We start from the raw sequence: 15,072 nt of genomic DNA, 5'->3' as shown, positions 1-15,072 counted from the left end.
CTTCGTTTGAACGCAAACTTTTTGTTTTGAACATGTGCCGTTATTTAATTACATCGATGTAATGGAAGCAAGAAACACTGCTCTGTCTTCTTAAATTTTTGTAGGCATTACACACATCCAATAATTTTTTATTACACAATACCGTACCTACTAACAAAAATTGTGTCCCAGTGATGAACTTCGTCTTTGATTTTTATACTTAATCTTTCATTATTTACGAATATATCCTGCAAATTTAATGCTACAATGAACCTCACTAGACCGTTTTACTGAGAAATATATTAAAGACTGTTACAGGAAACTGTAACATCGGTTTACGAGGACAAGAACAGTAAAATATGGATAAAATCATAAGAGAATTTAATAGTTTACCGCCTAAGGAATGATGTTAATCTGATTGAATGCAAATAATAGACGAAGTTATGAATAAAATTCTCAAAAAATTACCACAGAATTACATAGTGTATTGATCTGTTTTTACGGCCAGTAACATTAGTTATCGGAATTGCACTCAGCTCTGTTGTCACTCACGTTATCTAGCAGATAACACCGCTTCAAATTAGATAGGTTCCCAATGTTCCCCAACATTTCAATAATTTCAGATTTTATCATATTACAAAAAGTATATTATTGCAGAGGCTGGGAAGTAAGGGATTATTGGACGAGTACGAGTTAGCCTTGTATAATACAAGTCAAGCAATTCCCGTTCCCGCCGAGGCATGTATAGAATTTTTCTCAAACTATTTATGTGAGGAAATAATAAAAGACTAAAGAGAGGAAGAAAAAGTAAACAAATGTTAATTGTCATTAAAATTTATACAATACAAGTTCTGAAAGAAAATGTTATTGTTTTTCTAGGCACATTAATATAGTCTGCTGAACTTCTGATGATGTGTTTGAATGTATATCCATTGCTGTATTTTCGTTGTCGTTCTTCTCACTAGCTCTCATTTTCGCAACCAAAATACAAAAAAGACCAAAAAAACAAAAGAATACCAAAACACTTTAGCTTAGGTGTTACTGCCATTTTTTTTTTTTTTTAAGTAAGCTGTACGCTAAGTATTTTTAATTCTCGCAATTATGGACACTGGGCAGTTGACTGTATGAGTTTTTGTTACTGTTGAGAGCTTGTTTACATAGTTCATTATTAGTAGGTAGATTTAAAAGTTCAGGGAAGAGGATCGCAATGGATATACTTTGCAGGCCTTGGCCGGGAAAAAGTTGCATGGACCATAACTGAAAACTTTCCGTGTTCGTTTTTTGAAAGTAATGCACACATTTCCGAGTATGTTTGAGAAAAATAAATTTTCCGAGAAATGAAATTACGATATACCAAGAAGATCAAGACCGTATAATACCGACACGCCATTCAAATCAAGGTAATCGAGATCTTGTCTTTGTATGAAATGAAATACATATTATCTCAACTATTGCATCTGTAATAGCTAATCGAGATTAATAAGTTACGGAATAATGTAAATAATTGACTGAAGGTGGCGTTGCATGCTTATAAATGGACCTAATCTGTCCTATCGAGGTGAACAGCTTCATTTCACACTTTAAATATGGGATGAAACAAGTAAATCTTACCTTGGTTGCGAGCGAAATGTTAAAAGAACCGTTGACTTACAGAAAGGCCTAAATAAAAAACTCATACTTGCTTATCAAGTCTACAGCAGTGTCGTTAAAACTAATGCTCAAAAACCTCGCACGCCCTTTTGACCCTCGCTTACCGTGAAACAAACACCATCTGTCTTGTTGGAAAGCTTCTTAATTAATAAAATTATCTGTAAAGTTTGCTGCGAAATAAATTAGGCATTACCTCATATCTTTTATCGCATTTTATTTATGAAAGGTATTTGCTTTTCATTGTTAGTCGTATCATAATTTAACTTGTACACTGTCACTATCTATTTAACTGCCTCCATCGCCGAACGGTTACCATACCGGACTGCCCTGCAGAGCTCCTAGGTTCGATTCCCGGGCCGGGAGAAATATTTGTATAGCCTACATCTAGTTCTCTCGTGAGTTTGGGTGTAATTTGTGGTTGTCTATATGTGTCCATGGCACCCGCGACACAGGGCTTCCCTAGTGCGGGGCTATGTTATGTATGCTATGCTGAGTGTGTGCATTATTATTATTTTCTTACAATCTCAAGAAACTTAAAAGTTTAATTATAAGTGTCAATTAAATAAGCTCTGTCTTCCTTATACGAGTAGCTTGATGTAATGCCAGTATTCTTGTTTGAAACTTCACGTCCTTATGCAGTGAATCAATCTGCGTGCTCATCTAATGAGACCCTAGTTTCTACGGGAGCCTTCTGTCATTTAAGGATGGGATTAATTAAATCCGTGCCTCCATATCCGCTCTAACCTGTTACGCCAGGATAAGTGTAATTTATAAAGATTTAAAGGGTTATTTAAAATGTTATCTCGGAAATATTTTTCTGTTTGTTCTGACCAGAGATTTTTTAATTCGTACGTCGGGTTAAAAGGCTTGCATTTAATTGCGCAATCTGTACTGGTTCCAGTTCCGAACGTGATTGCAGATAGAACACGAAGTTGACGCTTATGAAAGAGCATTTCTGCAAACTTCCGGTGTATATGAGTAATAAGTCTCTTTTAAAAGGACTGTACGTGTCAAAATCGAAGTCTAGGTGATATTGAGTCGGACTAACGAGATGACGCATTGATCGCTGAAAGGTACAGATAAAGATTTGAAAAGACTCCGGCTCTGCAGACTTCTAAAATTCCAAATATTAAAACAAAGACTCTTTGTGCAATTTGCGAAACGTTGTTTCTAAATCGGGTTGCACATAAATCCCGAGTCCGATGAACTCTGTAATTAGCAGGTTACGTTCCGAGAAGGTGAAAGGAGATTCTTGCGTGGATACTCTTTTTTTTATTGACCACCTACGGAATTATAATAGTGAATAATTCACTGACCGTCTCGTGCAGTGTAGGTTACTCGTACGGTACCAATTACTGCAACATCGGTCAAATTAACAGACAAGTGAAAGTTAATTACATGATGATCATAATGATAATCCACGGTGATCCGAAGAATTTTAATTTTGTATGTGTTGTGTGTCCAATATCCAACACTAGGCTACGGGTCAAATATCAGGGAAACAAACGGTGTGTCGAAATTTATTTTATACCAGATTTTGCGTGAAGCGAAGAAATGTTGAACTGGTTTGATGCTCGTTAAGACACGCCGTAGAGTCTCACGTATCTGGACAAAAAGCAAGTCGGGAACAGGGCCGACTTGTTTTGGGACAATACTCCGACTGACACTTGAATGCCGATGCGTTTACCATATGACATCTCATAAGCTACTCGTGGGGATTGTTTGAGGAATGTGGAAAACTGATTTTTTTGTTTGAACATCAACTGACCAGGAGTTTGTAATTTTATGGTCAATAGAGACCACCCTGGATTTCTTAAACAAACCATCGTAATATACTGCTATTTTTTAAACCTTTTCGAAATAGAAACAGAGAAGAGAAACACCAAAGCATTGTTCTTATTTTAATTACGAAATTTAAAGATATGAAAAACAAAGCATCGTACAATTTTGTTGTTTAAAACCACGCAAATAAGCTTGGAAACAAAAGAGTCATTGTTCCATTCTGAAGGTCATTGTAAGATGGAGATAAGTTTCTAAGGAGATTCGAGCATTTCTGCGAAATGTACTAGGAGATGTTGAGATCTCTCAAAAAGGAATACAAACAAAGGTGTGAAGTGTTTAGTAGGACAGGGTAGTTGTCTTGTGGTAGACCAGTGTAGACAACGCTCCAGCCTGTAGTGTGTGGGAGGGAGTTCTCTATTAGCGCAATCAATGTAACATATACCGGTAATCCGCGAAGCCGACCACAGTAGGATCGAGTATCTCTGAATCACTCCGAAACCTTTTGTAGACTATTTTTAAAGAAATTATACCAGATTGATTCAATTTGTAACCCAGTGACTCCACTTTTCGATGAATTTTTAATATCGGTTTTGCAATTTCATTAACAATTACATAGATGACATTAAAATAGTCGAAAATATAGAAGCTGAAGATTTATTCAAAGGTCAGTTTTTGCTTCAAGTTAATTTGATACAATACTTCTAACTACCGTGCACGCCGAGGCACTTTGTCTCGTATGTATCAATCAATTAGGCCCGATAATGCCGTAACGGTCGTTGCACATGGCTAATATTACCGCCAATAAACTGAACCTGTTCTATTGAAAACTTACATTGCGGCACTTTTGTTCAGTCGAGGAAGTATCAATACACCAATTGGCAGGAAATTGATTCAGTTTCGTAGTTCGTTTAAAACCTATTATTAGTTGTTTCCTGCGAGAGAGAGCGACGTTTTATGGAATTGAAACTAGACGTTCTACGTTTCAACTAAATTACCGTTTCGAAAACTTTGATATTACGTTTGAAAGTACAATGAAAGACATCGATAGTCTAGTGCCTCAGGTAAGCCGTCCCGGGTGCACGTATAGTACCCAGCCTAACCAGCAGTAGTTTTTTTTATGATACCAAGTGACGGGACGAACAAGTCGTGCGCCTGATGATAAGCGACACACCTGTCCACAACAGTTACAGTGCCACTCAGAGCTTTAAATTTCACAGATCTGTGCGACACTGCCACCTCGCCCTTTACCCTGGGACCTAAGTTGACACGTCCCATGTGCCTGTAATTTCACCAGCATCCTTATCTTTCAAAACCGGAACGAAGAATGCTCACATTACCGCTTGGCGGCAGAAACGAGTAAGGTCGGTAGTACTCCCTGGAGAACTCTCTCACAAGGAGCTCTACTGCTACAAAATCCGATAGTAGCAAAGTTCTATACTACATTGTATGAAGTTTATTTTGCTTCTCAACTAGCTTATTTACTTGTAAACCGTATAATATATAATACATACGTCAAATAGAGTCTTGCCGATTTTCACCATCAGGCGATAAATCTGCCAAGTTTCTAATGGAAATGTGTCTAGTCTCCATAATAATAAGTAAGATGTTCATCACGCGGTCAAGCAAGTAACAAGTTCCTATAAAAGGCTGTTAAGTTTTCCCGTTACCTATTGACACACGACAATATTAGGCCTCCCGCTTTGCCAACGGCTTGGACGCAGTAAACGGCGATATTTACAATTATTTACAAGTTACAGTACTTCGTATTTATGTTAGCAATTAGCGTGTAATTACCCCGAAGACTGGTAGCAGTATTGAAATATTTTGAAAGCGTGTAATCTAATGCTTATTCCGGGTAAGAATCGTGGTCACAAACGTAATTTGTTACTGAGATCATTATGTACCAGGATTAACCAGGGTCTAAGAGCGGCACACATGGCAGCTTTTAGCAGCGACGCAAACGCGATGCAGTCGCTAATTGTCTACCTTTACACACGCGCGCGATTTTATGCCGGGTTCACGAGTCTTTCACTCTAAGATCTTCGAACGTATGCGTTTTATCTGAAAAAGTATATGTTTTGTTGAGTTCTTAAGTTTCCGCGATTGTTGCCTGTAGGACTTTTTTTCGTATACCTTATACCAATGTTATCTTTCGCTAACAATATTTTTTAATCGCTCCAATACTTCAATTATTTTTATCTCCACACGTATGCGATATTTCCTTGTCGGTACACACAATAGTTTGTTGCGATCTATTATTATGCTTTCAATTAATTGTACAACGTCCTTAAGTACAACAAAATACTTAAAAGTAAGGACAGTAGCACGTGCGTGGTGGAGCATACTGTAAACAGATATAATTGAGGTCGTCTCGTTCATATCAATGAATGTGCACACTGATCAATATTCATAGCTGCCGCTAAGCGGGTCAGATTGGAAGACTAGGAGGAATGTGAACCTCGTAAGTGTAGATTCAATGAAAGGTATATCTGTATGGTAAAACCGGGATAGATATAGAACACTTTTTGAAGGGGCCTCCTAATTTAAAAATTATTAGTTTACCATGAATAATTCTTATGGATATGACTAGTTTAATTTTTACATCACATTAATACTTGATTTTATTAATCTCACACTTACTGATTTTCAAGAAATTGAATTTTTGCAAACCTATTTTTTTGAGGATAGGTACCTACCTATATGGATAGACGCCACACAATGAAAATACTAAGAAGGATAGAGATGCCCTTTAGTATAAAATAGTAAAATTCATAATAAAATGTTTTATTTGTAATTTTTAATATATATATACATATTACATCTTTAATTATAAATGTATACGTATTTAAAGTTACTACCTACTTCACTTCGTATTTTTATAACTATCAAAACATTCTATACAAAAATGTTCGCTGTTTTAATGTGAATAATTTGTCTTTTTGGTACTTTTACTTACTTTTAAACTGTTATCATTTACATGTCTTTTTCACTAAAATAATGTATTTTTTTATTTTCTTTTCCTAACTTTCTTGTCTTGTCCTTTGCCCCTAAGAGCACCTATACCGCGAAAAATCGAGGCGACTATCCTATTCGATGTGGATAGATGTCCTTTTATTATACAACTAAGTTTTATAAAAGAGCAATTATTGACACCTAGGTGCTCAGTTAATGAACAAGTGTATAGTTATAATAAAAATAAAACAGAATTTATTATAACTTATAAAGTTATGCGACAGTAAATACTTGCGTCTGAAATTTTGTGTCCGTCGCGTAGATAAACACATGCACAAGCCAAACGCGTCTATTCCACACGAAGCTCTGCAGGAACTTTGATGAGTGGTGTCTATACTCCTTATTTAAACTAATTATTTTTTGTTGCGATTTGGGGAAGTTAGGTTTTTTGAAAACGAGGCACCTATCCTACTGCGGCATCTATCCCGGTTTTATCCTACGGAAAATATTGAACTTTCCGAAATATAATAAATACGTATTTGTACCCAAACCCTGCCCCCTTGTCATAACTAACGCATTTGCATTTTGATCACTTTCGAGGTACTGCCAATTTCTTTCAGTAGCAGTAGTGAGCTCCTTGTAAAAGAGTTCATCTGGGGAAGTACTGTCCCCTTACTTATTTCTGCCGCTAAGCAGTAAATTGAGCATTACTGTGTTTCGGTTTTGAAAGGTAAGGGTGCTGGGGAAATTACAGGCACATAGAACTTTTTAACTTATATCTCAGGATGATGGGCGCAGTGGCAGCGTCATCTTTGCGATTTAAAGATCTGAGTGGCAATGCAACTGCTATGGACGAGCGTGTCGCTTAACGCCAGGCACGACTTGTTCGTCATGTCACTTGGTAACTAAATAAAAATAAAATGGGTCTGTCGAATTCCACGAATTGCCAATGTCAGGGTTACAAATGGCTGTGTACGGTACTTTTGTAAAAATATTAGATTTTAGAGCCGAAAAAATAGTCAATTTCTATCACTAACCCATTTCGAAGTCCCAATGCTGGGCATGGGTCTCCTCTCAGGCGAGAGTTTAGACTATAGTCCGCGACAGTGGCGGGTTGGAGACTTCACACGTTTTTTGAGGGTTGTGAACCTTCTTCGACGTGCAGGTTTCATTGCGATGTTTTCTCCTCCACCGAAAAACTCATGGTGAATTTCAAATTAAATTTCACATAAATTCAGAGAAATTCAGAGGTGCAAGCCCGGATTCGAACCCGTGGCCTCTGCTTGAGAGACGGTAAGTCAAACAGTTAGGCTACCACGTCTTCGTTTCATTTCCAATACGTAACAATTGCGAAAACTTAAAGACAGAGTAACATAAAATGTTAAACAACAATAAAACATTTGCTACGTATTATTTATTACATATTACTTTCATGTTGCTACCTAGGAAATAGGAATTTTAGAGTTAATATCTTACAACAATGATACTTCTGTAAAGTAAACCTATGCAACTGTAAGACTCCATTGCAATAAACCACACTATCATATCTATTTACATCCTCTGTTAGCAAATCATCGGGTCAGATGGCTACATGATATCTCCTGGCGCCTGCGGGTCAGCCAACTCCAGATTGGCGATAATGGCTGCAGTTTCAATTCTCAAGTTAATGTCTGATTCACACATTAGGGCTTCACTTGCTCTATTAAGGGCAATTTCTCACTTAGCTTTTGCAACAATGAGAACACCGATGTTCTGGGTGGAGGTCTCACAAACGTTTGAAAACAAGGGGTGTTCCAATTTGTTAACTATTTATTTTTGTGTTTAAATTAGAGGTTCTCAAACATTCTTGTCTTGTTGACCACGTGCCAATTTTTTCTTTTTTGCATAGACTCTCTACCTTTCTAATATATGTTTTTATTAATTCATCAACTTCATATGTGTTTTTGACATTTGAAACAGCGCTACTCACTTCAATACGTTTATAACTGTATAGTGAGAAACTTTAAAAAAAACACATACGTAACCGAAACATGTACCTAACCGAATATCTTGTTTCTTGTAAAATTTTTCATAGGTAATTTATGTATATATTATAAGAAACTATTACGTATGTATGTATAATCAACAGCACATCGACCTAACATTTTTGTTCGTATATCGCCTCCAGAGCAATGTCGATGTTTAGATTCATGTGACGTCGGTACATGGCTGGTATCTGCGTAACGTGGATTATTCCATGTATGGAAAGCCAAAATTGTGGACACTACCTGTCTAAATAAGTCCCACTCTCGAGGGCATGCACCCTTTATTTTTTCCGTTGATATGGATCCCTGGAAATCATCACTTTGGGAATCATCGGTTTAAATGTTTCTTTGTTCTGAAATTAGTTAATTACTATTATTTACGCGTGCGTATTTACAATTTTATTATTAATTATATATTTGTACACATAATGGAATTAAAGACCAGCGTATCAAATTCTAGTAATTTTTTTTGTAATAGGAGTTATGTTTCCCGGCTATGGGTTTTTTTATACTTAAATGCCTTACCTACTGATTGTAAGACACGCCCATTGGACTGGTTTCATCAATACCCATTCTAATCTTAAGTAAGTCTCTTTCGACATAAATGAGACACATTACCGAGTCTTAGCTCGCAAGCATCGCGTCCTTGGCTGTAGCACTGCTCTGGCGCACGCTATAATACCCTGCCATTACTTTAAACGTTTTCATACACATGCCAGTGATTTGTACAATTACATCATGTCGTTTCGTCTTCTCGTTTGCCGAAATAATTTGTTGTCTAATTGATTTTGGAATTTCGACGGGCTACTTGTTTCTTTTTAGGCGAGGCGATATCTTATTTTTTAACACGCCGTATTATTAACTATATTCTGGATTTTTAACCGACTCAAAAAAAGGTGGCGGTTCTTAATTCGATACTTTTTAACCGATTTCGATTTTCGACAACAAAAAAAAGTTCCTCAGTAGTGGCATTCAAATTTGAAGAAAATATTTCACCTAAGTGTAGCTAATTAGGGAATGAACCTGGTTTATTCGATTCCATCCACTTTCCGTTAACCAATTTCAATAAAAGTTGGCAAGTAGATGTAGCTACACAGACTTTTGATGTTGGTTTCTTTTTTATAAAAAAAGTTATAAGTATATTTTGACGTCACACGGCGTACGGCGTAACATCCAACGGCGGCGTCCAAAAAGACGCCCTGGACAGGGTTCCAAAATCGTTACTGAATACCGCTTAGTCACATCCTGTTTCTGCTTACTGTGTATCCAATGAGAACCATTACCGTCTAAAAAATTGTCAAATCTGTTAATACGCTGTTTCGCTATCTAGGCTTCAGTTATAATTTTAATTGAAAGTGCTAACGAAGCTCTCCTTTAGCGAAAAAAATAAAGCAGTCGGGCTTGCGAAAAAGAATAAATGTGGAAACAAAACAGTTCGTGCGAATTATTGGATGGAATATCCACAACAAAGGGGTAGAACCCCGGCCTACGCCTGGCTCCGCGATGATGGAAAGGGGAAGGCGGAATTAATTCGTGCAATTCCGCCGCACTTTCCGTGATATATATCCGGTAGAATACCGATAAGCAGGCGACTTTACGGCGGTGTTCAAGGCTTTGCAGCTTCGCCTCTACTAATTCTGAGTCACCTATAAACTTCTTGGCACGCTTGTCGATTGAATTTAAGGTAGCCAGTTGGTATGTAGCAGAGCCATTCCATGGGTGGTAGCACTCCACTAGTTTGTTATATAATTATTACTTGGTACTTGGTGTAACGGGTTGGTGTCCGCAACTCCACTTCAAGGCGCCTGTTGTAATTATTAATACAAAGATCGAACACTTGCTTTCCAGTAAACCGGTTGCTTAGCAAAGCTTCTGACACGGCTTGCTGGAAGACGTTGGTTCGAATCCAGCCGGATTGAAGGATTTTTTTCTAAGTGTTCGATCTGTTTATTAATAATTATAATAAACTTTGTATGATTTTTCAGTTGCTTTAGGCTCGTTTTCTGGGTGGTATATTGAAACGCATTAGCATAGCCATACAAAAAGGGAACGCTGTCAGCATCTTGGGCACCTTACCGCGGGGACTCAATTTTATTCATATAATTTAAAACTAATTTATTACTTACTCCTTACCTGTATATTTCAAATTATTGTCTGATAAAAGCATATAAATGTCACGCAAAAATTAAAATAACTTTGAAATCAGGATATCACCCCTAATACTCAAATATATAATTGCGTGACTGAAACAGATATTGCCATAACGCTAGTACGGTGTTAGCACAAACGATTTCGCCAGCAATCCTTGGAATGTTATCACGGCTCGAATTACCACCAGTGCGGTTAGATAAGGCATGCACCAGACAGCTGCCTCGGTGACGTGCTTTTCCACAGTTTATCTTGAGTAATAATGTGCATGCATAGTACATTGTAGTCATAAAAGTTTAATATGAGTACATTCATAAAAAAAATACATGGGACTCCTAAATATGTAACATTGTTTAACCAACAACACCACTTAAGTTTTTCGTTTATCTTTTAGTTATTGTTAGTAATAGGTGCTTATAAATAACAAATAATTGTTTATGAGTTGGTTATATTAGATGGTTAGTTATAGACGTAAGCTGGGGTTCCACCCTTATGTTGTGGATATTCCCAGGATCCGCACGAAGCGTTACGCTTCCACATTTATACGTCGAGCGGCTAGGGAATGGAATTCACTGTCTGCGGACTTGTTCCTCGAACGCTATAACTTGGACTTTTCAAGGCGAGCGTGAATAAGCATTATTTAGGTGTGCATACTCCATCGTCGATCATTCTCCTCGTCGTCACTTTTAATCAGGTGATATGGAGGTCAAATGCGCACTTATATTTTTATTAAACAAATATTTTTATTCATGTCTTACTTTGACTTAAAGGAACATTCAAGAGACGAACAAGTCGTAGGCCTGGTGGTAGGAGGCACGCCCTGTCCATAGCAGTTGCAGTGCCACTTAGAGCTTTAAATCGCAAATATTTGAGGGGCATTGCCACTGCGCCCGTCACCCTGAGATATAAGTTGACTAGCCCCATGTGTCTGTACTTTCACCAGCACCCTTTAAAACCGAAACGCGGCAATACTTGCATTAATGCTTGGCGGCAGAAATAGGTAAGGTGTTGTTTGGTAAGCGACGACAAGCTCCTATTTTAAAATACATTTCGCAGTCGTACTTTTCAGGAAAGAGGTTTATTCTATATATTACAGATTCTGCGAACGAAATTAGTCAACTTTTTATGCCTAATAGAAGATATACAATTACACTTTATGTAAACAAATATCAATGAAAACAAATATTGTTAAAATAAAATAATTGTAAAACTTGTGTAACGTAAATTGGAATGTTCCTTGTAAAATAAGGTATTTAATTAGTAACTTTTGTAACTATAGTGAAAAATAAGGTGGTTTGCATTAATATTATACATAACTGGTTGTTGACTTTACCACCTCAGTCAACCGTGACCATAGGATCTGTAAAGGGCCCGAAACGTTGGTTTGTTTGAAAAAACAAATACGACGCGATTTAAATCCGGAGACATAGTTTCATTTACTATGTGTAACAATCACGAAATTCTAAGAACTCGATAGTTTAATGTAGTTCACATTATTTCTATGATTTCCATGTAATAAAACACTTTTGACGTAACATCATTTGTGACTTCAGTATACCAATGTTACGAATTAGGTTATTTGTTAGATCTTTTTAATATTTATTTAACACCGTTCTCAATATTGCTTAACAACCACTGACTTAACAACTTACAATTTCCGGCATTCCCGAATCATAATCTTCATATGGCATCGTTATTCCATTAATAACCAAAATTGTTTGATGATATTATGCTTGTCACTAAAAGTTATGAAAACAATTTGTGTTTATTATTTCTATAATCACCAACTAACTGTCATAACATTGATTGTCTACAATAACGCTACCTACATGGATATTAATGCTAGGTCGTCGCAGTAAATTGCAACTTTCACCTTACACGACAATGAATTAATTTTTATTCCAGGTACAATTTATCAATAAAATAGGGGTACATATTGATAAATTATGAAATAAATGGCAATGACACTGCATATAAAGCAGGCTGCGGGATCAGATTCTCATACTTGTATATATTAAAATGACCATAAAACCGAAAGAAACTTTAAATTTTTTTTTAATTTTCGTGACTTAATAACGTTAATTTTCGTCGAAGAACTACTACCACAAAGCCTTACTTACTTAAATGTAAGCTTAACTGCATTTTGAAGAGTAAGGGTGTTGGTTTATGTGATTACGGTGTGAAGACACGATTCTTAAAAATTTACATGACAGGAAAAAAGACACAAACTTACCTTTGCGCTATGACATGGGGTTCTTCAAAAAGCGTGTTTACATGGCTCTCAAAACCTGGCAACGCGTAGGCAGGGCATCAGATGTTGCAAATAGCCATAGGCGACGATAACCACCTCCCATCAAGTGGCTCGTCTGTTCGTTTGCCTCCTTCACATAAAATTTTAAAAAAACTTCGGAATTTTACAAGAAAACAGCTGTATTCAATAGGTACTATGTGGTCTGTGGGTATATACATAAATACAAATGATTTTTTTTTTATCAACTGAACTATAGAACAAGTTTCCTATACGATTACATTTTTCAAATGGCTTTAATTTCGTTTGTAAACAGAATTCTGAAATCAAGTCACCGCTCGATCCAAGCCAAATGATCCCATATTAGTATGGGAAAAATTATATTCGACCTGACGTAGTATCCACGCTTAATAAAGAGAAATAAAAGCTAGATTTTGTATCAGATACAGATTTCACCATGGAAAAATTACAGAAATCAATACTATATTTTTATAATACTATAGTAACTTTTTAATTGCTAGTTAACTTAATACTAGAGTAATACCAAATGCTCTCCTCGAAAATTCACAATATGATCTGCAATGCGAACGAAATCGTTGTTCAGCAACAACGATTTCGTTTCAAAATTTCGATGCTTCAAACTCATACTTGGGTTTCGAAACACTATCTACAGTCATTTATTCTTTGTGTCAACGCTAAAAGCTCAATTAGAAAACGTTACGGTCTCCCGGTGCTAACTTTAATATGCAGATAAAAAGATTCGTGTTTCACGTATCTTTATAATATAATCGTGTACGATGTTTCTATTTGCAATAGCGGATAACCGAGAGTGGAGCAGAATGGAATTTTAATCAAAGTATGATAAGTAGAGGTGACCATGGCATATTATGTAAAAATATCCGTGACTGAAAGAACCATTTGCGTAGTAGTATAAACAATGAAGTTTTTTCTTAGGTTTTTTGAAAAGTTACGGCATAGCAATGAGTATTTATTTGAATAATTGAGGTATCTGTTAAAAACTCGCCCGTAGATTTGGGAGTAGCTAGACATTCTCCAAATCGTACAATAGTGATATGGGCGTGCCTAATGTATCCTTAAAATGTTTGGATATTTTAATGAAACAGTGTTCTCGACGTAAGCCACAAACAAGTGAAGAACCATAAAATGGATTTAAGTATGTAGTTAAGTAGTATTTCTATGATTGTAATTTATGTATTTTGCATGTCAAATAAAGCCAATAATTTTTTTATTGATTTTGATATACTAGGCGAGCGCAGCCACCCTCAAAATTTTCGTATATTTCATGACAAGTTAGGAAATATTATTTTTATGATAGACAGTAAACTAAGCAGAGAGCTACTTGGCAATCTCACTGGATCCACCACTCCCAGTCAAAAATAAAATTACATGTGAACAATGAATGTATCGAAAAATATGTACAAATTCAAATAAGCAAATGTTTATTTATATGTAATAATAATTATAACTTCTTTCATAAAAAAACCGACCTCATAAGTTCGTGGAATTACATCTATTTAGGAACCAAGTTTTATTGAAATCGGCTATCGGAAAGTGTGTGAAACCGGATTCATCCCCTAGTTTGTCACCCTTAGAGGTGGAATATTTCTTTCGACTTTAAATGGGACAAGTACTGAAGTACCCTCTTTAAAAAAAAGAGTCGTCCAAATACGTAGGTTCACAAATGAGGAGCAATCGCGTAATATACAAAAAAATACAGACGAATTGAGAACCTCATCCTTTTTTCAAGTCGGTTAAATATCAAAACATATTAGTGATATTTTTATTTAAAATTACGGAACTTCTTTTAATAAAAAACATGTAACAAAATACAATACAAAATTCCGGGATTTTAGAGGGAGATATTATTCTCTACGTGTGAATTACTTTCGATCTACTCATCACAATAAAGTCAGTGGCATAAATATACAAAATGACACATATATGTAGTTAGTTACCTACGTACGCAACATCAACAAGCAATGTTTGTAAAAGATCTGTATTTGCTTTATCTGTTACCTAGAGCCATAAGATAGATAGGCCTTTCATAGGAAAAGCAATCAAAGGAACGTTTGAGTGATATAAGATACATACACTCTTATTGTGAACAGTACGGGCATGAATTGGCCAGTTGTGCGTACAGTCAATACGATTTAGAAATGAATAGATCTGATACACCCATTGTTATCTCGTAAAGCTATTTTAACTGCTTTCGAGGTCGATGACTTATTCTGCGCCATGGGCTCCCTTGTTCACTGTAAACGTCATATG

General features: G+C 36.2%; 1 protein-coding gene across 7 annotated transcripts in view; it reads left to right on the top strand.

Moving 5' to 3' along the window:
- LOC113237110 (rho GTPase-activating protein 21-B) overlaps positions 1-15,072 on the top strand; it is a 580,603-nt gene that overhangs the window by 972 nt on the left and 564,559 nt on the right. The gene's annotated exons all lie outside the window — the stretch shown is intronic.

This window comes from Hyposmocoma kahamanoa, unplaced genomic scaffold (assembly GCF_003589595.1).
Source record: "Hyposmocoma kahamanoa isolate Upper Pololo Valley unplaced genomic scaffold, ASM358959v1 93, whole genome shotgun sequence".
Lineage (NCBI taxonomy): Eukaryota > Metazoa > Arthropoda > Insecta > Lepidoptera > Cosmopterigidae > Hyposmocoma > Hyposmocoma kahamanoa.
Note: the sequence above shows the minus strand (reverse complement) of the source record. Positions and strands in the feature narration are given on the sequence as shown.